This window comes from Peromyscus californicus, unplaced genomic scaffold (assembly GCF_007827085.1).
Source record: "Peromyscus californicus insignis strain IS unplaced genomic scaffold, ASM782708v3 Scaffold_9__1_contigs__length_137607984, whole genome shotgun sequence".
NCBI lineage: Eukaryota > Metazoa > Chordata > Mammalia > Rodentia > Cricetidae > Peromyscus > Peromyscus californicus.
In genome coordinates this window covers 134102709-134128095 of record NW_026294617.1, presented here as the reverse complement: position 1 = coordinate 134128095, position 25387 = coordinate 134102709, and the positions used below count along the sequence as shown (strand labels likewise).

Here is a 25387-nt window from a genome sequence, read left to right as displayed (position 1 = left end):
AGAATATGCCGAGCATCCTACATCTTTCCTCTCTGATTCCTTTTTTATTCTTTAAAATTTCAATCCCACAAAGAGTGTTTTAAAATATAGAGCTTTGGGCTATACACATTCCTCTCATATATACCCAAAAGGCTTCTATACCCTCTGCATTGTGGGTATTTATAACATAACAAATCAGAATGGGCATAAATCACCGCTAAAGAGTAGTGCAGACTCCTATTAGGTGATTCTATTGTTCCTTGATCATTAGCCAATGATAGCTCCACTTCGGAAGAAATGCATGGCATTTTCAACATGTTCAAATGCTAAGAAAATCTATCATATTAGATATATGTGTGTTGAATTAAATATAAATATATAATAGCCACATGGCTTAGATAATACACATGAACAAAATTTAAAGTTAGGAAATAGCATTCACCTCAGACCTTTAATAGAAAATACCACAAATTTATTTAAAATGTATCTTCTCCCTCAGAGGAACTCCATTTGAAATTATCCCCTATCATTTATGATAAATAACACATCAATACTGAGACTTAAACATTTGTGCTCCTTTGTCAAACAAACAAAAACAAAGCCAATATAAACACACAAAGAAGACATGTTTCCTATGCCACATCATTGAGACCTTGAGGCTAAGTAGCCAATCTCTGAATCTCATTGTGATGGTACTGTGTTCCCCAAAATATTGTTCACCCTAATAAACTTACCTAGGGTCAGAGACAGGACAGCCACTAGATACAGAGGCTAGAAAATGGTGGCACTCACACCTTTAATCCTAGGATTCCAGAGGCAGAAATCCATGTGTTCAAGGATACAGACAGGCATGGTGACTCATCACGCCTTTAATCCCAGAAAGCAAGCCTTTAATCCCAGGGAGTGGTGGTAGAAAGCAGAAAGGTATATAAGGCATGAGGACCAGAAACTAGAAGTATTTTGGCCTGGTTAAGCATTTGGCTGGTTAAGCTTTCAGACTTCTAGCAGCAATTCAGCTGAGACTCATTCTGGATGAGGACTCAGAAGCCTCCAGTCTGAGGAAACAAGACCAGCTGAGGATCCGACAAGATGAGGTAGCTGTGGCTTGTTCTGGCTCTCTGATTTTCCAGTGTTCACCCCAATAACTGGCCTCAGGTTTGATTTTATTAATAAGAACTTTTAAGATTCATGCTACATCTCATGGCCTTACAATTGAGTGGAGAAGCAAATATTCAGAGTGTTTTATAAACTTTAATTTGGAACATGTAAATCTGAAGCAGTCTAACCCTGGTTTCTCTGATGTTTCTTGTTGTTTTTTTTTGGGGGGGGATTTTTTTTCCTGATAGTTCCTTCTTAACCTCCCTAGAGACCTGAATTCTTTTGTTAGTATTCATACCATCCAAAATCTTGCCAGCAGTCACACCATCCTGTCCCCAGTGGTATATCCCTCATCTGTCATCTATCAGGGATTATCACACTTCAACATGTTAGAACTGTGCAGGTCTAATTTGGGATGACATCAGATTTAGCAAGCAGCCTGGCTCCAGAGACTTCTAAGTAATTCCAGGTAATCTTAACATGGGTCATCTGGAATCTAACTTCAGGAAATATTCACATGAGAGCCATGATGAGTCACTATTTCTTGCTAAGATCAGCTCTTCTGAGACTCAGTGGCATTTAATCAACAACCTAGTGAAAATGACTCTAGGTTGCATCAAATACTCTGTGTTTCCCACATCTCAAGCACGGGTCCTTGACACCCCAAGTGAGTCACACTCAAGGTGGTACCTTTGATTTTCCCCTGAGTTTATTCCTTTTGTCTGTTCAGATACCAGATCCTCAAACACCAGCTGACATTTGGCTCCTCTCCTCTTACCCCCCTTTTACTCACCTCACTTCCACTTCTCACCACACAGTCTTCAGGTCTTACTTTCTGTCTACATATTGATTCAAGAATTTGCTCTGATCCACTCTGTAATCTGAGTAGCATTAGTATAACCCTATCCCACAGGAAAAATTGTAGCATCCTCACTGTGGTTATGACTCCACCCTGTCATGGTGCCCTCCCTATGCTTCTGCAAATGTGGTGTAGCCATCAAAATTCATTGAGAGTAAAAGAAGGGATGCCAGGGCAAATGTGTCCTACAAGGAGACACTGGGTTCATGGACCCTCCTTTCTCTTTGCTTTTTGGTTTCCAGTTGGTAGGTTTCTTCCACCGCCTTAATGGGCCAAGAAGCACTGCCTGACTCAAAGTCACCAGAGACCACCCATCATGGATCAATCCCTCTGAAAGTGTGAGCCCCAAAATATTTCTACCCTTTGAGCTGATTTCCTCGGGTGTTTTTCTGCTGTGGTGGAAAGCTGACAGAGACAAGAGAAGACATCACGTGTTGTTCACACACTAACACAGTTGGAGCTGGTACTCTGATCTCTTCCTACTCATTTATCTCATTTGCCAAAACATTGGGTGCAAACTTCTCTGCATTTCTTTTCTGTCCTGTCTCCATTCTCACGGCTGAGAACACCTGGTTTCTTCATATCTTCCCCTGTCAAGGTGAATAGTGCTTTGATTTCTTCTTTGTCTGTTTATGTCCTATAAGACAAACTTCCATCAGTTTCTAGCTACCATTACCTCTGCTGCTTGGAGTTCTGTATTGCCATTTTCCTCTTCCACTAGACTTCTGTTCTTTTAACTCATCTGTTTAAGGATGGATGACTAAGTTCATAACACTGACCTTGCTGTGCCAATCACATATGCCCCTGGCCTTCTACAATCCCTCTTGACCTTACGTTTTTCCATTCTTCACCAGGATGTCATATAAACTTTGTATTTACTACCTTCCTTCAGCTTTGCTAACTGGTCACTTTCCCCTCCTTGGATATTCTACATATTCAATAAACTGCATCTGTTTGTAAACAATAAATCCATGATTTTTTTAAGCATATAGCATCACTTTGAATTTATCAAAATCATTGTGATGTGCACACACATGCTGTTTCCCTTCTTTACAATAGGAGCTGTCTCAGGCACCAAATGTATGAGTGAAAATTGGAAACACATTTACTTAGATCTCTCCTGTCTCACTTTCACCATTCTATTTAATAAATGTTTACCCCCAAATTACCAACACTCCCCAGGTTTCTACAGTAAAGAGTTCTGCTTGTGCATCATAAACCTTCAGCAGCATCCAGCAGAGCAGTCAACACTCTGTAGGAAAGTGACCAGTGAACAATCTTGCTCACCTCTCTTGAGAAATGAGTATGAGTATCCCCAGGACAGCTGTCCATCAGTGTCCATTGGTGGCTGTGGGAAATTATTCCAGAGTTTTCCTGCCACCTCTGCACATCTTCCTGTGCACTTAAAGTCACAGTTAAACCACATAGAGTACCTAATACACTGTTGAGGCTAAGCACAGAGTTGTTACACTGTATTGTTTAGGGAATAATGATGGAAACTGTGTACACACGCTCTGCACACTCACAGTTATCAAAAGTGTGTTTGATCTGCACCAGGTTGGACCCACAGATGCACATTCCATGGACAGATGATGACTGTGTTCATCACATAAATCTGTATAGAACCTCTGAATGTCCTGAGACTTTCTATCCAGTTGGCCTTCTCTGGGTTATTACACGTGGTTCTATAGGACTAGGGGACACTTATCCTACTGGAGGACAAAGGTGTATTTTAGTTAAGCATTTTTTCCTTCACACTGTGTAATAAATTGTACATATGTGTATGTGTACATACACATCTAAGACTTTTTTTTTATAAAAGATTTACTTATTATATATACAGTGTTCTGCCTGCAGGCCGGAAGAGGGCACCAGATCTCATTATAGATGGTTGTGAGCCACCATGTGGTTGCTGGGAACTGAACTCAGGACCTCTTGAAAGAGCAACCAGTGCTCTTACCTCTGAACCATCTCTCCAGCCTCCACATCTAAGACTTAATAACACATCTGTAACATAGAGAATGAATAATATGAGCCAGGCATGTAAATAGCTGACATTATTTATGTGTGTTCTTATAATCTTAATCATCCAGCATTATAGAAAAAGCATGTTTGGCAGGTGAGATGGATTAGTGTGAAAGGTACTTCTTACCAAGCCTGAGGATCTGAGCTTGGTCCCTGGAAATTGCATGAAAGAGGGAGAGTATAAACTCTCAGATGCTGTCCTCTGACCTCCATATGCACATGCCCACACATACATCCACACACACCGCCACTCACAAAATAATTTTTTTAAAAGAAAAAAAGAGAAAGAACAGTGTCTGCCTTAACTTGAGACACCAAGCCGTTTCTTTGTTCAACTCCTCTCTCTCTGCTAAGAAAAAAAAATTGTCGTTTAAATGACTTCTGAGTTTTACTATGAAATTCAAGTCTAGATGCCAAGATAGAACAAAATGTGGGAAATAATTGACAAATATTTTAAAGGAAGAAAGTTCTCATGTTCATGACATTTTAAACAAATGTTTTCTTTCAGAATATTTAAAATGCAAAGTAGATAATACTCTTCAACATTTTGTTTTAAACCAAATACATTTTCAAAGAAGTCTCAGTATGTTTATATTTTAATGCCTTTTTCTCCATCAACTAATGCTGCTTTTTGTAGCCCAAAGCAGCTTTGGAAGAGTGTAGTGTGGTAATTGCTTTCCTCCGACAGCAACTCCCATATGCTGAAGATGTGAACATCCTTCTGTGATTGGCCCACTCAAATGTGAACATGCCCAGCGGGAAAACGAGTTCAGCTTGTTAATCATTTTGGAATATTTTTTTTTTTGTTTGTGACATTGTTAATGAGGTTGTACAGTTCCTCTCCTCATGCCTCTCAGAAATACCTAGTCAGGGTCTGATGAAGCTGTAGGATAAGACAGTTTCCTGCCCCCCCCCCCGCCCCCCGCCCCCACACTTACTCCTGTCCCTGGGCAAGGAGGCTCTTTGTCAAGTTTTGATGTCACCCCATTCCTTCAGGCCACTGTCAGCTGTGCAGTTTCCAGGCCAACTTGGCTGTTCGTGATGAACTTCTGAGACCCAGAGGCTTTGGGAATGAACTCACATTTACATCCAAACAGCTCCTTCATTAAGCTCTAACTCTGATATTCAATATATTAAATTTGTGTGTTGCACAAAGCAATAAAATTATTTCTAGCATTCTTTTAATTGTCTTTGTTCATATAATTATTAAATTAAGATTGCCACGAGTGTTTCTTCATCTGGAATGATAATTTCAAAGGTGGCATTTTATAAGCAATTTCAGAAGAGTGGAGTTTTAAGCTCAATTTTGTTAAATAGGTTCTTTTTTTTTTCTTACTGTAGGATATAGTGAAACTGAATTGAATAAATAAAGTCAAAATGAACTCATAAAATGTACAAAGTGTTGGATATTTTAAGAGAATTAAATTGAATTTTAAAGATAGTTTGAGGGAGTTCATAGCTTTCCAAGCACCAACTGTAACACTAGCCAGTGGCTAGTAAAATATTGTTACCAATTTAAGGAACTTCACTCACACTTCAGTGTGCTCTGAACAATGTTGGGACCAAACACTTCTTTCTTTTATAAGTATATATGACCCTTTTAAATGGAAAAGACAGGGTTTCTTCTCAGAAGTAGGTTTGATAATGCAAATGCTTCATATATTTTAAATTAATAAATGGACATCTTTCCCATGCACAAAGAGCAATCCAACTATGGATCCCAAACAACTGAAAAACATTGAGTTTGTCTGTTTGGGTGTTTATTGTGACAGTTCAATAAATAGTACAGAAAATAGAGTTCTATAGTTTAGTTTATATTGCAATATTCCCATTGATAATACATTTATTACAAAAGTAGATAGATTAAATTTACAGACAAAACTAAAACTATGGTCAATTTAAATGCCTATTTAAAGGGAACCTACCTCTGATGAAAGTTAATGAGGTATACAAGGTCTGTCTTCCATTATCGCTGATATGAACAGAGTTTTGACCTTCAAGGTCCTCGGGAACCTGAGATAAAATGGTGTTCTTCAAGTATGCAAGATAAGAGAACAGTTTATGTCTCCCAATTCATCTTCTGTGACCTGTCAGAAGTGGTCAATTCAGGATTATTAAGGACTCATTTTAATCTTGATTTCAATTTCCTTTCCCAGATGCATTTGCCGGAAAGCATAAGTAGCAAAGATTCCTGATAGGATTTGCAATTTGAATTTCATTCTCTCTTTCTCTTCACATTCAGGTTAAGGACTAAATCTAGAAGTCCTTGGAATTACTGCTCAACACTTTTCATTTCCAATGCCCTTTTGGCATGAAAAGAAATGGACTAGGAGACCACTAGGAGAACATGCAGCTCTCCAAGGTAAGTTGACTCAACAATCCCAGATTTCTGCTTGGAAATCAGTTATTTGTAACTTTGAGGTCACCGTGTGTGATTTTTATTAAGAATAAAAATTTTCAGCACTCGGGAGGCAGAGCCAGGCGGATCTCTGTGAGTTCGAGGCCAGCCTGGTCTCCAAAGCGAGTTCCAGGAAAAGGCGCAAAGCTACACAGAGAAACCCTGTCTCGAAAAACCAAAAAAAAAAGAATAAAATTTTTTATATTTTGCTCTAGATGTCTATGCAGCATTCCATTTGGGAACACCCAATAGGCTGGCACCCTTGCTGAAGGTCTCAGTACTTAGTGTTGCTGAATGTGGTGGTGCTGACAGTTTAAGGTGATGGGGTTATCCTCTGAAAGACCTACAGATGGCCCTTGACAATCCAGAACACAGGCGTGGGAACTTGGTCCTTTTTTCCAAGGAAGATTCCACAGCAAGTTATTTGCATTTACTGTCTAGCTTTTGTGAAAGCCCAGGGAATTGGCCTCTTCACTGTGCTGCCTCCTTCCCACTTCTGTTCTTGAGATGACCTGAGGTGCTATGATTTCACACTAAAGTAGAGAACTCTCCCTTCACCCCAGCCCTCTTTAACCAGGAATCTCCCTCCTCCAGCATCTCTTTCAGCATACCGCAGCCCTATTGCCGCACATTGAAGGACTGCCTGTCTAGTCTTCCACCTCCATAAATGAGCTACTGACTTTTGCTGAAGTTTGTGTTTGTGACTGTCCCTATGCTTGTGTGTGTCCATATTTGCACTGTGTGTGTATGTGTGTGTGTGTGTGTGTGTGTGTGTGTGTGTGTGTGTGTGTGTGTGTGTGTAATTGTCTGTTGTCTGTGTGTTTTCATCCTGGTTGCACATTGCCTTAACATTTAGAGCCATCTTTAAACTGTTGCTTATAAATTCGGGGCAGTTGTCTGTTAGCTTTGAGCACATACTCAAGCACTTTGACTAAGTATTTTCAACCTTGCTGCGGTCTTCACTCCTTTGTACCCTACCTGCTTCTCACTGGCATTTGAGCTGTTTTCCTCTGCACTGGCTTGGACTTTCTAGTACTCTCAGCGTTATTCATGTCTCCTAGTGTTCTTGTGTCCATTGTAAACTGGAGTTTGCACAAATAAACACCTACCTTACCAGTGCCTCCTGCTCTACTTAATGAAAACAAAGGCAGCAAAGAGAGCAATCTGGTAGAGCCTCTCCACTGTGCGTGAGTACCCAGCATGGCATTCCTTGATGTGGTTTGTGTATTAGCCAGGCTGCTACTGTGTTCATACGTTCATTGTCCTTTTCTGATGAGTGCCCTTGTTCCTTCAAGTAGCCTAGCCCCTTTCTAATCTCCCCAGATATCCTAAAAGTCACAATTATTTAAACAAATAAACACAAATCAAAAACAATTTCCAGACAGAAACTGAATTCTGCAGTGCGTGTCTTTCCCCAGCTATGGCTTCATCTCTCTTAAAGCCAGTGAATCAACATTACCCAAAACCACACACAAACGTCCATGGTGCCTACATGCTGTTTCATTCTTTCAGTATGGATTTTACCATCATTTTGCCATGACATAATTCTATGGGTTACACCAATAATTTCATACTGATAAATCATGTCAGTATTAATAAGTACGTGTCACATTTAAGACACTGCAGAATTTTGCAGAGTTAATATAGTCCTATTAAAACTTTTTTCTGCTGCTATTTTTCTTGACACGCCATCTTCTTGGCTTTTCTTTCCATCTCTGGCTTCTTCCTTGAAATTGTTTATGGCTTGATAATTGTATATCTCCTCAATTCTCAACCCAAATCTCTCTTCTTATTTCATATTCTCTTCCTCAGATATCCTCAGCCACACCCAGGGGTCTACATAAACTATGCTTATCTCTGTCTCATTTCTCCCTGAGTTAGGCCTGGAACTTTGAATTTCCAATTTCTTTCCTACAGAGATGTAGAAAAATCCCTTAAATGTGGGCAGATATTGTTAATGTTCATACCATAGATTACCTAATTAGTAACTCTTTCTTTCTAATACTGTTACAACTTTTTTCCTTTGTTTTATTTTTTCTGGGGGGGAGAAATAAATCCCAATATCTACACAAAACTTAATGTAAGAACAGATAAACAAAGATGCACAGTGAAGGAATGAATGAGTAGATGATAAATTCCCCTTCCTGCACCATACATCTTTACAGCCACATTCCATGGAGAGGGGCAAGCTGATTGAGAATTGCACCACTTTGATTGAATTACAGTTGAAACAAAATAAAAATAGAATAAATCTGCAATTTAGAATAACACATTTATATTCAATTCTACTCTGTTCTTGATTCTTTTCAGACTGTTTGATCTGGCATTTGAACAAGCCAGGGCAATTCGTTTCCTTGTAGATTAAGAAATATGGTGCATTGTCATTCAGCTCATTTATTAGTTCCTTTGATTACAGTTGGCTATTCTAGTTTCAGTTGAAATTGGAACGTCACTTGGTTGTACACTTGTGTCTGACCCAAACTGACTAATCATTTACATTTTGCACTATATTAAATTCTGGATTCTTGGAATTGAAAAGCTTGCCATGTCCTTGGGAGTGTGGTACTAATAAGTATATTTTTCATATTCCATACAAAGAGAAATGGTTATAAATAATATAACATTCTCTTTCCTAGGGTATTCTACAACCACTTCTTGAAGGTGGCAGGCAAACAGAATCTAAAAAAAGTTGTTCTTAAATGATGATTCATTTTAACACATTTTAAAGTTATCATTAGCTTGTGACCTGTCATTATTAAAGGAGATTAGAAACCATAAGCATTAACCACTAATCACTAATTAAAGTCACTGATGGAAGAAATTTGGGAGAAACACTGTGTATTTTTGCTTTGGAAGAAAATTCAAAAGTATGGCAAGTCTCTCATTAAGGTTCTACATTTTATCTAGTTCAGGATGACTAACACACAGATTGTGCACTCTGTATTAATTACTACTTCCGATTCAAACTTGAAAATACATCATTGCCTTTTCATTAAAGAAAGCTGGATGCCAATCCACATTAATTAAAAGAAAACACATTATCACAGGATGGGATTACAGAAAGCCCTTAAAAATTGTCACATTGATTTTGAAATAAATATTTTAACACAACCATCAATGAAATTATATTAAGTAATTAAAGACAAATTGGGAACTACAAACACTGCTCCTCATGCTGTGTAGAGTAACCATCTCTGGACACATCTAACCAGCCCCCATATGACTGTCAGAGCTTGGTATCTTCAGCCTTTCAGTCTCTCTCATGCATTCAGTATCCGGTTTCTTCCATCAAAAGCAGCAGCCACTCATGAACTTGATAGACCTGCCTATTGCTCTAGCATTCATTAAGATAATTAATGAGAACTAATTCTCTTTGGTCATACGCTATGACAAACCTTCCACTCCACACTTGCCTCACGTTTCAGTCGTACACCACAACATATCATAGATTTTATTTTGTTCTCTTTTCCTGGTGGACCAAACACCTGCTTGCAATCTATGAGCAAGTTTCATCATTTCTTGACTGAATTCCTGGTTAGTTTTCAAAAAGTTTCCAATATTGAGTAGAGTTATAGTCTGTTAATGCCAGCTCTGCCTGAGTACTGACTTCTGATGTTTCTTTAAGAACTCAGAGCAGCTGGCAGCCAATCCTACCCACAGATCATGATTGCACTGTCTGTCTCTGGAAAACCTTTATTCTTTGAGAAATAAATTTTCTGTAATTACCAAGTAGGCTCATCACATTGGATTCCTTTTTCAAGCATCTACCTAGTCATAGGTACAGTGCTATTGTCGTGTCTGACAGCCATGGACATACTGCTCCATCTTGAAGAAGTTGGGTCAGACATGAACAGAAATGAGAGAGAGGAAACAGTTGCTAATTCAAATAATATAGAAATCTCACCTTCAAAATTACTGAAGGAGAAAGCTGAGATCAGCAACCACAAACCAATGGCTGCAATGGTAACTCTCAGTTGGCCGCTTTTCCTTTACTTCCTTTTGTATGGTTTCAGTTAACACAGTTGATCATAGTCCAAACAATGAATTCCAGAGGTAAATAATTCCTAAGTTGAAACTGGGCACAGGTCTGAGTATATTGACACCTCCGGTGCAGGCCCGATCCCTCTCTGAACAATGGGAATCATCAATTGGCCATGCATCTTCAGTCTCTATGTGACCCTACCATGGGCACTTAACAGCTGTCTCCGTTACCAGATAGATGGTGGAGGGGTCGCCTCACTTGTGGTGATGTGACCCTCATGTCACAGTGTGAGAGCACTATGTCACTTTATAGCATCACAAGAAAGACGAATACAGAGAGAGAGACAGAGAGACAGAGACAGAGAGGATGTAACTTTTACAGTAGCGTGTGATTATAATTTTGTTGTATTAATTTATTGTTTTATTTATAAATCAAATTTTATAATGAGTATAAAATTTTCTAACTTTAGAAAAAATATGTAAGATTTAGTGCTATGTGATATTTTAGACATCCAGGTGTCTTGGAATGCATGCTCCATGGGCATGAGAGGCTATAGTATTACAGTTTAATGTATTGCAAAGCATGTACAATCTATGCTTTGCATCTTACACATTTAAGATAATTCCATGGACCAAGTGAAGCTCAGTCCCTTTTCCTCTTTGTCTAGTGCTAATTTTGATGACAGTGTAGCACATTAACTTAGTTTTAAACTTTAGTTTTAAACATTAGGACACAACCAGTTACTTTGAAAATCTCATGAGGCATTTAATGAGATTACACTTTCTGGGAAGGAAATACACAGCTAGATGGCTTAATTGTTTGTGAAAATTAGTGAGTGTGCAAGCACAAATGATGTCCTAGTGGTCCAGCATACTACACACCAGGCTATATACTATTACAAGGCTACCATTTTATATGGGCTTGCTCTGTGCATAGAAGGCGACTCACTGCTCAGGAACCATTTTCCTGTATACCAAATATTCCTAGATTGAAAATTTATCTTTAGAACAATAGGGTCCCACTGCCAGGAGACATCTGTAATGTGCAAGTGTCTGCATGAGGATGCAACTCAATGAAAGATGGGGGAATGTTCTGTGAGTGCTACCTGGTTATTTAACACGATCAATTTCCCGTCCTGGACTAAAGGGAAAGACAATTGATTTGCCCCACAAACATCCTCTAGAAGGCCATTGATATGATTACATTGCTCCAGAGGGAAGGCATGTGCTAATGTGTCATTTCCTAATTTTATATTTAGTTCAAGATAATTCTCTCATTATGTAACTCAACTCCAGTGGTTCTTCCATCATCTCACTCAACTGGGTGAGCACAGGATGTTAGAATGGATTTCTTGACACAGTTCAACATACAGAAAAATTTGTGAAAATACTGTTATAAGAGAAAATTAGCTTAGAAAAATTATCTCTCTTATAAATCTCATTTCTTATATGGGGTTTTCATTGAAATTTTGAGGTTTTTTCCTTTGCTCATTTTTGGTTTGCAAGGACTACTACAACACATGATTGTTTAGAGCTTCCTCATATGTTGATACAAAATGATTCTAATCAATGTTCCTGAACTATGTGTCAAAGGGTGTTGAGGGTGTATAGTTGAGTAACTACACAGACTAGAAAGATCCTGAATGAAGCAGACTCTGTGACACTGTATTTTCTGAAAATCTGGCATTGTTCCTGGACTTCTTGGTTTTATTCTCACTCATGAAATCCCCAAGACAGATGAAGAGTCTCCATGTCATGCCTGTAAATGGATGACTTGACTCACACAAGCAGTACTGAAATCTCCTTTGAACGTTCTGGCAGGAATGATCTCCTGCTAGGGAAAGATCATGAAGACAATGAGCAGCAAGGAAGAGATGGCAGAAGGTTGACATTTGTTCACTGCACTGAGCACCACTGCAGGAGTGTGACTCTGAGACTCTCAGAACTATGTCTGGAGAAGGCTTGTCTGACTTTCAGCTAAGCAGCTGGAAATCACACTAATAAGGTGACCGTCTCAAAAGACAACTATTTATTTTGAGGTTTTGAGTTATTCAAATCACAGTCCAAATGTTTTATTGTACTTTATAGCTCTTGAAAATAGCTCAACTGGAATTACTAGCTAAATTGAAAATGAGCTGTTACTAGTTTTATTTTCTCAAGGAGAAGCCACAGGCCAATTAGGAAATGCACAGGAATCACTAGCATCTAGGCATGGAGTGTGCCCCAACTCCATCAGCCTGTGTAGACATTAGATCTACCTTATATAGAGATCAATATATAAGATGTCTCAATTGAGCTCAATGATTTGATTAGCTATGGACCAGAGATCCTTTCTCTGACTCCCAAGTTCCGGAACTACAGGTAGGTATAGCCACTTGCCTGATATTTGTATGAGTGTTGAGGACTTGAACTCTGGTCCTCACTCTTGAATATCAAGCTTTTTACAAGCTGAGCCTCATCTCTCCCATTACTATACTCTCATAACTCCCTTTTTCCTTCATGACTGACTCTAACATGGTAACTTTACCATTGATACATAATTTCTCACATTGTATTTGTATTGTTTGTTTATTGCTTATTTCAGTTGGGTAATAACTTCCAAAAAGACAGAAATGTTGGATTAGGTGGAATTGTAACTCATAATATTTCACCTAGTATTCTAGTAGTTGTAGATGAGTGTGTTATTGAAGTTATACATGAGTGCCTACAACTGTTATGGAAATAGCTCTGGCTTGGGATGTCTTTCAGTGTTTGGGTACTTGTCTAGAATGTACAACACTTGGGTCTGATGCCAAGCAGTACACAAAAGCAAGAACAGAATATCAACCCTGATTTGTATACTATACTTGAAAAAACACTATTATTTTTTATAGTGAGACAAAATAGTTGGAATTAAATATACATTTTTAAAAATACTGATTTCAATATATTTTCTGGATGAAGAAAATTTAAACATTAAGAAGTGACCATTTCAGCACTCATTGGTGCTTGTGTATGTGTAATGTATGTGTTTATCATATATTTTTATATCATATATACATATACCAATCAAGCATATGTACTAACATGTGTGCATGTTTGTAAGCCATAAGAAAATAAAGTATGATTTGAACCATATTTTATTTTATCCTAAGATTAAACATGGAATTTTTTAAAGATATGTGTTTTAGACACAAATTATTATCTAATTAAGTAAAAAAACAGCTCTTTAAACTCATCTTGAGGCATAACCAGGGTATTTGATTGTTTTCTTTGGAGATATTTGCTGCATGAATGTAAAGGTAAATATATATCTTTCTTTTTCCATGTAACATTGACATTTTTCTGAAAGGTAAAATTTACTTTTGTACCAAAGGTTGTAGCATCGGTCATAACATACCCAATAATTTCTGAAAGTATCTAGCCCAAGCTTACACTGTTTTGAAATGTTGGAAATACACTTGACACTAAGTGTATAAGTATCATCTACACTCCACTCAGCACCTATGAATATGTGTATCACAATGCTGGCCACTACAAGTGGAAAGCCATTTCTCTTGGGCAATAAGTTCTTGTCCCAATGGCTTTCATTCCTTTGGAAATGTCATCTCAAGTCACTTTTAGAAATATTTATTTTCACAGACTAGTTTCTGGCGATACTATACACGCTAAAGTATGTTCAAAAGAAGTGCAAGACATTTATTTAACCCGTATTTGCTCATTCCTGTGGTGTTGAAAATAATGTCTTTTTGAGAACCAATCCAAGTTGGATGTTCATCTGTGCGTATCACATGACTGTAAGTCAAGATCTTAATTGCTCAATAAAGTGTCTGTGAGATAATAAGGTATGTGTGCAATTCTAAGAACCTCTAAATATTTCAGGTCTGATTTAACAATGGTCAAATTTGGAAATATACTCCTGTATTAGCTTTACAATGCAATTATTATATAATTAAAGCATTTTCCTTTCCTTGACTATATCTTTGTTAGTCAAGTAGATCTGCAATGGCATAGAAACACTGTGTAGACTTTGGTTAAAGGTAGAGATTGCAATGTACTTAACAAGGTTGGTCTTTAAATCTGGAGACGTCTGCACTTTAGGATGCATCAAGCAGTAATTTGTAATTGACAGTTTTCTTACCTAAAGCCTTCTCAGTCAAGAGATTGTTCTCCAAAGACAGTCAGCTGGGTAAATGTCAGAGGCTCAAAAAGTAAATTATAGGGCAAACAGCGTTGATATTTCTATGAAATGGGAGAAAGGCATATTTATTTTTAAAATATAGAATTTTATTTAAAACAAGTGAAAACCTTCTCTCTGTGACCTTTCCAAGATTCCAAACAGTGACGAATTTGGTCATTACAAATAACCTTTTCCACAAAGGACCTAAGCAGTCAGTACTTCTATTTGGTAATGTACATGAATTAGTTTCTTTTCTACAATATGACTCTTGACATTAAATTTTTATATTTTATCCCTGATAATACAGTTTTAAATAAACTTTGAAAGGGGAAACATGTATGTAAACAGCTACATGGCAATCCATTGTTTTAACTACTGTAGGGTTAATCAGTCATGCTCTTCAATATAGATGGTTCTGTTTGTGTAAGTTTGTGGGGCTTAATGCCTCCTAGTTTTGCTTGCAGATACCAGAATTTTACTGGATAGCTTCATGGAAAGCAGTTTCCAATTCAACAGTTTATTCTAAGTTTGTTGACTGGTAATTTGTTTGAAATCTAAAACTCTTCTTTACAATATGAATGTTGTGATTTTCAGATTGTTTCCCAAGTTAATCTTTACTGGTTTTAAACTCTTGGGGAATTAAAAGAGAAAGTGAATGTAATATTCATGTAGTACATAAATACTGTTTCTGATTGTTTATATAAGATAATGAATATAGATTAAATAATTGTAAAACACTGTTACCCAATCCTGAGTGATGATGGTCTTGTGTTATAACATCTGCATTGGAATACAGGCTCTAACCTCCATGGAGTCCTAGGCTACACCCCATTCTGATGCATCTGCCCAGAATGCCTTCTTCCCAATCCCTCATTTTGAATCACCAAAAACTAAAAGGACCTGGATTCCATTTTACTCATTGTGAATTCTTTGACTTCTCTGAATATGTCTGAATGGTAAGATGCACACTGAAGCTAAAAAAAAAGTTGAGGTTTTGAACTTTCTTTGGTTATGACAGGGAGTGAACTTGCTTAACTACATAAAAAGAGTCATAAACTATTTTTCCATTATGCTTAAAATTTTTTAATTAATAATTTTGTTAGATTAGAAGGTCCTGTGGAACAATCTCCATACACTGTAAACATGTATTGCTCTCCTTGTTAATAAAAAGCCGATCGGCCAATGTCTAGGCAGGATTTTTGGGGCAGAGAGAATGCTCAGAAGAAGGAAGGCTGAGTCAGGGGAGTCACCAGCCAGACAGAAAGGAAGCAGGACATGCAGGAGAGGCAAAAATCACGAGCCTCGATGCAGTACAGAGATGAATAGAAATGGGTTAATTTAAGTTGTAAGAGCTAGTTAGTAATAAGCCTGAGCTATCAGTCGATCATTATAATTAATAATGTTCTCTGAGTGGTTATTTGGGAAGCACCTGCCAAGACACAGCGTAATGTTGCCTACAACAAGGTCATGGGATTCACTGACATTTTCATGCACATAGGTCTGCTCTCTTTTGGTGGTTGCCACCCATACAGCATGTACTCCATCCTGAACATAGTCATTTACCAGGTAGTGTTTCTTCAACTTTCACTTACTCCACAGGAGTGAATGCACCTTTGATACAGTCATTTCCTGTGTTCCTTCTACCCCTCAGATGCTAGGATTAAGATTGGCCTGAAAGAGATTCCATAGTTGGTGTTTTTAGAAGAGTGAGGGAAGGAATGTATGACGGGATGCTAAAATAATGACTTAATTTAAATTTGAAGCATGCATCGCCTTAAAATGAATGTTTATATTCATTTTATCTTACACCTTGCAAAGAACAAACTAATATTTTTCATTTGAAGAATATTTTAGAGTGCTGATTAATGATTGGCAAACAAGACATTTATGATCTAAATTAGTTTTGCCTTTTCCAACTCTTCTTTCAGAGAAGAATATCTATGTGTCCTCTCATCCTGTACCTGACTAAAAGGCCACTGCTCACATTTAGGCCTCTTGTTTCCCTGCTTCACAAATCAGGAACTACAGATATTCTTCACTGGTGTGCAGGAAGATATACTGAAATAAAATACAGTGAAGGAAGGAAAGCTATTGCAAAGCCTTTTATTTACTTTGCCAAGAGAAAAATGTCTCAAAGAATAAAATTAGAACATAGCATAAACTGCATTGCAAAAGGGGATTGTTCTTACAAAGAGATGAGAGGAATCTAAATAAATCAATTCATGCCTGAGTGTGTCACGAAGGACAGGATGAGCTGCAGAGTGTTCTGGTTTGGAGGTGACGTGCTCCCCACAGGCTCCTATGGGGAGCCTGAATGTTTGGTTCCTCAGCTGGGTCTGCTAGGTAGGTAGGACCTACCTAGGATATGCCAAGGGTATATGGCTGTAGATTTTGTTTAGTTTCCAGTCTTATCTTTGTTTGATGCCTCCTTTCTACATTTTTGGAAGCTCTCAATACTAAGTGTTTTACCCAGTGCAGGAGGCCAAATGCCCAGTGCCTGAAAGCTAAAAATTCATGAGCTAAAAAGGGCAGGTATTAAATATAGAACACAAATTAAACTCAGATTAGTTACAAGTCTGAAACATTTATTTATCACCAGTTAAAAATAAGAAAGAACTCAGTGGAAGCATCTAGAATGCTTTACCCATTAGAACATGACATAAAAGTTCAAGAAAACTACCCTATGACATAGAGAAATATTCCTACAGGGATCATTTTTCTTCTGTGTGTTAATTCTTTTTTGCTTCTTCTATTTGAATCAGTTTATTCTTGTACTTTGAAATCATTCTCTAGCAGTGAGGTGTTGGGCATGTTTAGTGTCATATATTGCCTGAACAACTCAAAATGACACATAATGCCACAGTTCTAATTTTACTACACACACGTATAGTTTTTGCATGTAAAATGATTCAAACTTAAACTCTACAGGTATCAAATAGTTAGAGATATTTTATGACAATCTATTTTCTCAGTCTTCAGTGAATATTGTGTATATGTAAAGTCTAGTAAGTGAAACATTAACAAGAAAAACAAGAAAATAATGATGTTTGTCAGTCACAGATATTTTCAGAGCAAATAGCTAACAAGCAAAACCTCACACAGTTGGATTTAGAGTGGGAGTAAACAATATGTACTTCTCAATGAGAGTTAATTTTATCTCAACATATTCAGCAGATGATTGAAGTACCTACCCATCTTTAATCCCACAGACACTTCAGGGAATAAATCGTATTGTTTGTGCCTATAAAACTTACATTAGAATTAGAAAGGTTGGACATTTCTGAAATTGAGGGAACCAGCAAGTTTTGTTTTTAGTTCTATGGGTGTCTTCAGTAGTCTGTAGTCTTATCTTTTACTCTTTCAACAAAACTATGATGACTCAGTTAATAACTGATTGAACTAATCATGAGTGACACTCAAAACCAAATCACTTAGAAGTACTCCTTCAACAATTGCCTTAATGATGCTGAGGCTACCCATCAGATGTGACCTTCCTACTTAACAATTCACATCATTTTAGAATCTTTGTCTCTCACACAAAGTTTATTTTGTGGAATTATCTGTTCCCTGTCTTGGTTTTCTTACTAAATTGCAACATGCAATGATCTCATAAAAATTAACAATGTATTAGGGTAAAAACCAAAGAAGCTCATTTTACTGTTCCATTGCTGTGATGAAACATCATGACCAAGGCATCCTATTAAATGAAGAATTTGACTGAGGCTTGCTTACAGTTTCAGAGGGCTATAGTTCATGATCATCATGCTGAGGAGTATTGCAGTGGGCAGGCAGGAAATTGGAGCAGCAGCTAATTCCACATCAGATTTGCAAGTTGCAGGCAGAAAGAGTGAGATGGGATCTCAAATGGGCTTTTGAAACCTCAACGTCTACCCCAGTGACACACCTCTTCCCACGAAGCCATAACTCCTAATCCTTCCCAAATGGTTTCACCAACTGGGTGCCAATCATTCACACATACGAGGCTATTGGTGCCATTTTCAGTCAAACAACATAAAACCCATATAGGTCTGTAGCACAGCAAACTGCCGTGTAAAGGACATACACATGGTTTTGTAACTGGAAATATGCTAATTATGTAATCTTAAAGGCCACACATTTCTCCCAATTCTTCCTAAATCACATATTTCGTAATGATGCTACACGAATCCCTCTGATCATACTTGGTCTCACCTGTAAACTCACAAGTTCTTTAAAAATGAGATCCTGTATGGTAGCCAGAACATTGCCACCCTCTCCATCAAAGACATATGCATCTTAATTCTAGAATCTAGCAGTATCTTGTGTTGTCCTTGGAGCAGAAACAGGTAAGAAATTCCTTTTAATGTCTCAATAAAATCAAGAATTTATTCAATCTAGTATTGTGGATTGTTTTAGGGCATCTTTTGTTTCTCTAAGTTCATAGCCCCCATGCTCCATGCACCCAATCTTATTTTCAATACATGCAAATTTTTTATATTTTTAGTAAAATGTCCATCATAAAACAAATGCCTCCAAGGGATATGAGAACACATTTTCTGTAAGTGCTGCCTTAGATGCCCAACTTTCAACTGCCCAATTCAGGATCCATGAGTCTGCATGCCTATTTTTCTCTAAAATAGAAATAAAGTGATGGGATTACTCTCTTGTTGGCCACACTACAGGCAAAACAAAGCAAGACAATAAAACAAAAAAAAAGTCATTCTCCTCCCCACGTTCTGAATAATTTCAGAATGAATCAGATCAAGAAAATTCTAAGCCTTGGACATGTACATCATACTCAGGTAAACCAGACACAGACACAAAAAACATGTTCAGAGACCTCAAATCTGATGAACTCTGAACTGATGGATTGTGGTCAGCCTTGGGGACTTTAGAAAGATATTTTCCCAAATTTCTCCATATATGAGCTGAGAATACTTTTCAGTTTCTGAAGTAAGACGAGGAGGATGACAGAATACTGGAGACAGAACACAGTTAACTTTTATTGACAAATATCTTATTTTAAACCAGTTATTTTGAAATTATATTTATTGTTTTCTGATTTTTATAAATACAGAAAAAAGAGAAAGGACAGAGATGGAAGAAAAAAGTTAAGGATGAAAAAAAAATAAAGCAAATTGGCTGCCTAGTGAATGGAATGTGGAGGGAGTTGGGAGGGCCAAGCGGACGAATGCAGATAGGCTAGAGTAGACAAAGAAGTATTTGCTGGACTTAGGCTAATACAACAGCAAAGAGAGATCGGGATGTCACATGACCCCTCGGCTTCGTATAAAAGGAAGACCCATCACAACTGGCTGGACTCAAATGTTCAACAGAGTGAACCTCATCTCCCACTGTGTTTGCGCATGTAAGTGTTCCCATCTCAAAGGTTTCTGATGAGGCTTGTTCTTGGGAAGATCTTCTCTCTCTCTCTCTCTCTCTCTCTCTCTCTCTCTCTCTCTCTCTCTCTCTCTCTCTCTAGTAGAATGCTAAGTTTCTCTGTTGATTGACTGCCATAATCACAAAAGTACAACAAACTACCGCACCTCTCATTGACAACTTCTTGGTACTTAGAAATAGAGATGAGACAAGATTTAACAAAGAAAATAGACATGGGGCAGACAGAGAATGGAAGTTGTGACTAGTGACAGCATGGGATATCCTTCTTGTTTGGGAGAAATTAGGAGTTGGGATATAGTTAGAAAAGCTGGAAAAGAGAGTGAAAGGTGAAGATTAAAACAACAGAAGCACTCGATAGAATCCTGAGGTCTCAGATGGCACCATCCTAAGGATCTTGTTATTTCCTGTGATTTATTATGTTTCCCTCCCTGGCATGTGTTTAGTTAGCTCACTGTGAGGGTTGAGACATCAACACAGGAGCCACTGCATAGAGCTGTAGAAACCACTGTTAAATCAATGAAATAATTAAAGTCAGGTTAAAAATCCTGCTGTTTCTCAACAGGTATTTTCAGAAGGATTCAACACATATGCTCATGTTTCAAGTCTTACATATTTTTTGTTGGCTTAAAATTATACCTTTCAAGAAAGTTAGTATTGAATTTTTTCTTTTATAAAGGAATTAAAATCTATATAGACAATTTATAGAAACCTGCCTTTTAAAAATACCAATCCCAAATAGGGAATGAGTTTTATTAGGGCAATTTCTGCTCAATATGTAGTGATATGATATGTTACTGCTGATTATTGCCATGAAAAAGAAGTAAATTAACCCAGGAAAGTCACCAGTAATGAATATAAAAGGCAAAGGGGCCCAGCCCAGAAGCTGTCTCACATCTGCCTCCTTAATGGGTGTGAGTTATTGGTTTCGATGAGTGGGCTTTTTCTTTTTTGTTGTTACTACTTTACACCCTAGTTTTTGAATTAGAGTCTGCTTGGGTTCCTTCAGCTGGTTCTAGTACCTGGCCTGACACAGGCAATTGCACTTTGTTTATTTATTGGTTGGCTAATTTGTTTGTTTGTTTGTTTTTGCTTTGTTTTGTTTTGTTTTACAATCCCAGAGGAAGAGTCCGTCTCTTGTGACAGCAAATGGGGAAAGAAAGAAGCATGGAGGCAGAAACTGGAAACACACTTCTGTTATGGACATCCAGAATGCACGGGGCAGGGGAGGGGGACGGAGGGAGGGACGGAGAGAGAGAGATAACGGGATAATTCCACGGAGTTTATTTGATGGTTAAAGGAATTTATTCCGGGTTTAACTCACAAGAGTAAAGGAGTTGGTCATGGAATTCTGGATGGGTGAGGCATGGTCCAATGCGGTTCTCGGGAGAACTCTGCCTTGATCCACAGTACCAGCATCCAAGACCACGAGGTAGCAAAGAGAGAAGAGGGGCACACATCTGGGCCACGCCCAAGGGGGCAGGTACCTAGCAGCTGCCTGCTGCCTCACTAGGGGTGGTGCTTTAGGGTATGGCACAGACAACCACCCCTACAGAGAGAGAGAGAGAGAGAGAGAGAGAGAGAGAGAGAGAGAGAGAGAGAGAGAGAGAGACAGAGAGACAGAGAGACAGAGAGAGAGAGAGAGAGAGAGAGAGAGAGACAGAGAGAGAGAGAGAGACAGAGAGAGAGAGACAGAGACAGAGACAGAGAGAGAGAGACAGAGACAGAGAGACAGAGACAGAGAGAGAGAGACAGAGAGAGACAGAGAGAGAGCCAAGCAGCTTCAAAGCTGGATGGTGGTGATATGCATCCTCCATGTGCCCTTCTAAAGATTCTATAACCTTCCCACAAAGCCCTACTGAAGAGACACTTGCCCACTCAAGCATGTAGCTCTGGCAAGCCTTGTCATCTGTATTCTCTCTGTCTTGCTAAAAATCATTAAATTACATTCCTAATGTTAGCTTGTAGCACGAGTCTTAACAGTTCTTATTAATAAGATCAAACCTGAGCCAGGTATTGGGGTGAACTGGAAGATCAGAGAACCAGAACAAGCCACAGCTATCTCACCTTGCCAATTCCTCAGCTGGTCCTGTTTCCTCAGACTGGAAGCTTCTGTGTCCTCATCCCAATGGCTCTCAGCTGAACTCTGCTAGAAGTCTGAATGCTTAACTAGCCAAAATGCTTAACCAGGCCAAATGCTTCTAGTTTCTGGTCCTCACGCCTTATAAACCTTTCTGCTTTCTACCACCACTCCCTAGGATTAAAGGCTGCTTTCTGGGATTAAAGGCATGAGTCACCATGCCTGGCTGTTTCCAATGCGGCCTTGAACTCACAGAGATCCAGAGGGATTTCTGTCTCTGGAATGCTAGGATTAAAGGTGTGTGCTAACATTTTCTAGCCTAAGTATCTTGTGGCTTTTCTGTTCTCTGACCCCAGATAAGTTTATTAAGGTACACAATATTTTGGGGAACACAATACCACCACATTAGCTACCAAAGTCTATTTCCTTACTTGGCCACTTCCTCCGATTGAGGCTGACTACCAAGGTCCAGATGTTGAATATTAAAGTCCAGCAATATAAAGCCCTCTTTGGTTCATCTAATTAACGTGCCCAATTAAAATGAAACACCTCATCCTAACATGGGGTTACCCCCTTTACCTTTATAAATCCCCTATGTGCCACGCCTGTCTCCTCTCTATGCAGTGGCAGGCCTTTGTCCCTCAGGGACAAATATTCCTCCCCCTTTCCCTTGTCCCTGCCTCCCTCACCACCTCATCTTAGCCCATTCTCACACAGACCTCCCCTTTTCCTCCTCTTAAAAAAATACACATGCAAGGCATTTGCTGCTGGTTTTTTTTTTTTTTTTTGCCTGAGTCAGAAATCAGCTACTTTAACTTTTCTTCCCTGCTTAATAAAGGATCTCTCTGTGCAAAAAATGTGTTTGGGTGTGGTTTGTGCCTAATCTCGGGTCCAGGAGGAAGTACCCACTGTTCAGGGTCTCCTTCCACCACCTACTGGGGACCAATTTTTTCACATGGGACCAGTTTTTCACATATGTAAGCTTATGGAAGACATTTATCTTTTAAACTGCTACACACACATAGGGATAGAACTTGCCAGAAAGGATTGGAGATACAGTAAATTAGTGGACCTGATCTCACACCTACTCAACAAGAACCTCTTGTGGGAATCCCGTGTAATATCTACTTAAAGCTCTCCATATGGCTTTCATGTCCATTCAGGTTTGAGAACCACAGCCTTAACCAAGAGTTCCTCGTTTGTCTGTAAAGATAATTTCCTTCAGAATAGTCCTGAGAATGCCTGACCTTTATAAACCCAGCCCCCGCCCCAAAAGCCACAATGACTGTTACAATTCTATTGAGAAGCTCTAGGCTGTTTATAGTTGTGATGTAGTTGTGTAACAGTTTCCTCAAAAATTCCACCCTGCATGGAATTTCCTTAAGCAGGAAGATAAACAACTCAAAATAGCTTTAGGAAGTCCCTAAAGCTGACCAGATTTACTAGGCCCTGCCCTGACAGAGTAAGCAATGAAATCTGCAAGTCCCTCTCAGATAGGGCTAAACCAAGCTGCAAAGAAGATTCTCAGACCAAACCAGCTGACTCAGAGAAACAGAAACTAGCTGAGCTGCTTGGAAGAGGTTCAGACCAGAGACTCTTAGAAAGGACACTCTGTAAACTGCTGAGCAGCCAGCAGGCTGTGCACTGCACTCCAAGTTCCGTTTCCCAGCTTTGTGAGCTGGGGTGGGCTTTGGAAATGCAGCTGTCTTTGGGTCGTTTCTGCTTCTGTAAGCAACTTCCCACCCATTGTCCTGTAAATAACCTCAATAAAACGCATCAGTTCATCAAATTGGGATTTGGTGGTATCATACTTTGGTCTGTCATGGGTTCCCAGTCTGGGGTGAGTAGATGTGTGCTTCGTCTCACCAAGAAGTTTTGACATAATCCACAGACTGTGGCTTTGCAGCTGTCCTTAGTAGCGGCTTCCTTGCTTCTTGCTTACAAACATGACTTATTGAAACCACAATATACTGTATAAATTGGTACCTTTGAAAAAGGAGTTATTTGGCCTATGGACATTTTCTTTGCATAATTTGTTTCCAAGTAGTGATAAAAAGAATATTTGTTTGTGGTACAGGGCATATGTACCAGATGCACCATGACATTATTGAAAGCATGACTGTTGCGCATAAACTGCTGTAGGGGTTCCTTGATTTGGATGGATGAGAGGTATCAATCTAGTCAGATCATTTTCAGGATTTGATTGGCTATTGTAAAGGGATGGAGTTAGTTTGTTTCTAATTACAAGAAGGAGTAGATAAGGAAACTGGGCTTCAAAGTCAATGAGGATTTCAATAAACAACTTAATGTTAACTACAGAAGAGAATCGCCCATTTTTTGGCAAGTAGAAGCAATATGAATATACCATTAGGCAAATGCCTGTGCACACACAGATGGAGGTGTACTCATGGTAAATGCAGGCTGGAAAGCTGCATCTTGCTTTGCTGAAATCTCTTAGAGCTTTTAACTGGAGAAATACTAAGAACAACTACACTACAGGAACTTTCCTCGTATGTTTCGTGACAGCTGGCTGGCACCAGGCAACTAGACAATGGCTATCTCAATTTTACTTCCAGGCTCTTCAAACACATCTTTCTGATCTGGCAGCAGTACGCAGACCAGAGGTTATTAAAACATCTGGCAGAACTTCCTGTTGCCCCATTTAGTTAACAGTTGGTGCTCTTATTGGTTACATAGTTAATATTTATTCAAAAATCACAAAATTATTTAAATGTGGTCCCTGTCCTGATTTAGAAGCATGTATTAATTTGACATACATTTATGTATAAAATGCAGTTTGATAAGCTTCCTGTTTGTGGCATGTATTAAATCTCTGCCGATGACTCAACTGCATCATGACAGCTCCAGAAGAAGGCGTTCAGCAAATATGCCCCAGAGTATGTTCTTGTCAAGAAGAATGCAACAACTTGTTAAATTTCTGTTATTTTTCAAACAATTCTGTGCAACTTAGAAAATTAATTGGATGAGACAGTGGGCTTAGGAGTGTAGCTCATCAACACCCACAATGGTGACACTCCCTCAAAAGGTCACAGTCTTGTTTGTTTAATTTGGTAAAACTGGGAGGAGCAGGTCGGTCCATTAACAAATCCTAGAATATAAATAGGAAGCATTCTACCTGCTCTCCTGCTGTCAACCATTTTATTACATAATGAAAAGAAAAGGAAAGCAGGCATTGCATAATAGTTAGATATAATTAAAAGCTATGAATTAATCAAAGTAGTTTATCAATTTATCTAATTCTGCAGACGAGAAGCTTGAAGTCTTTTGCATAAGTTGTTCAAATGTTTCTGTATTTGTCACATTGAGTGAGAATGTTTAGCTTAGGGTGGTGGTGCTGGCTTGTACTCCTAGCACTCAGGGCTAAGTCAGGAAGCCATGGAATTCATGTCCAGCTTGGGTTGCAAGGAGAGT

The 25387-nt window shown here is 38.6% G+C and overlaps 1 long non-coding RNA gene across 1 annotated transcript; it reads left to right on the top strand.

Moving 5' to 3' along the window:
• The first annotated feature begins 412 nt into the window (after positions 1-412).
• Positions 413-15247, top strand: LOC128106486 (uncharacterized). The gene is made up of 3 exons (XR_008216726.1): positions 413-2534; positions 6204-6323; positions 6575-15247. It is a non-coding gene; the product is annotated as an uncharacterized LOC128106486 (long non-coding RNA).
• Positions 15248-25387: the final 10140 nt, after the last annotated feature.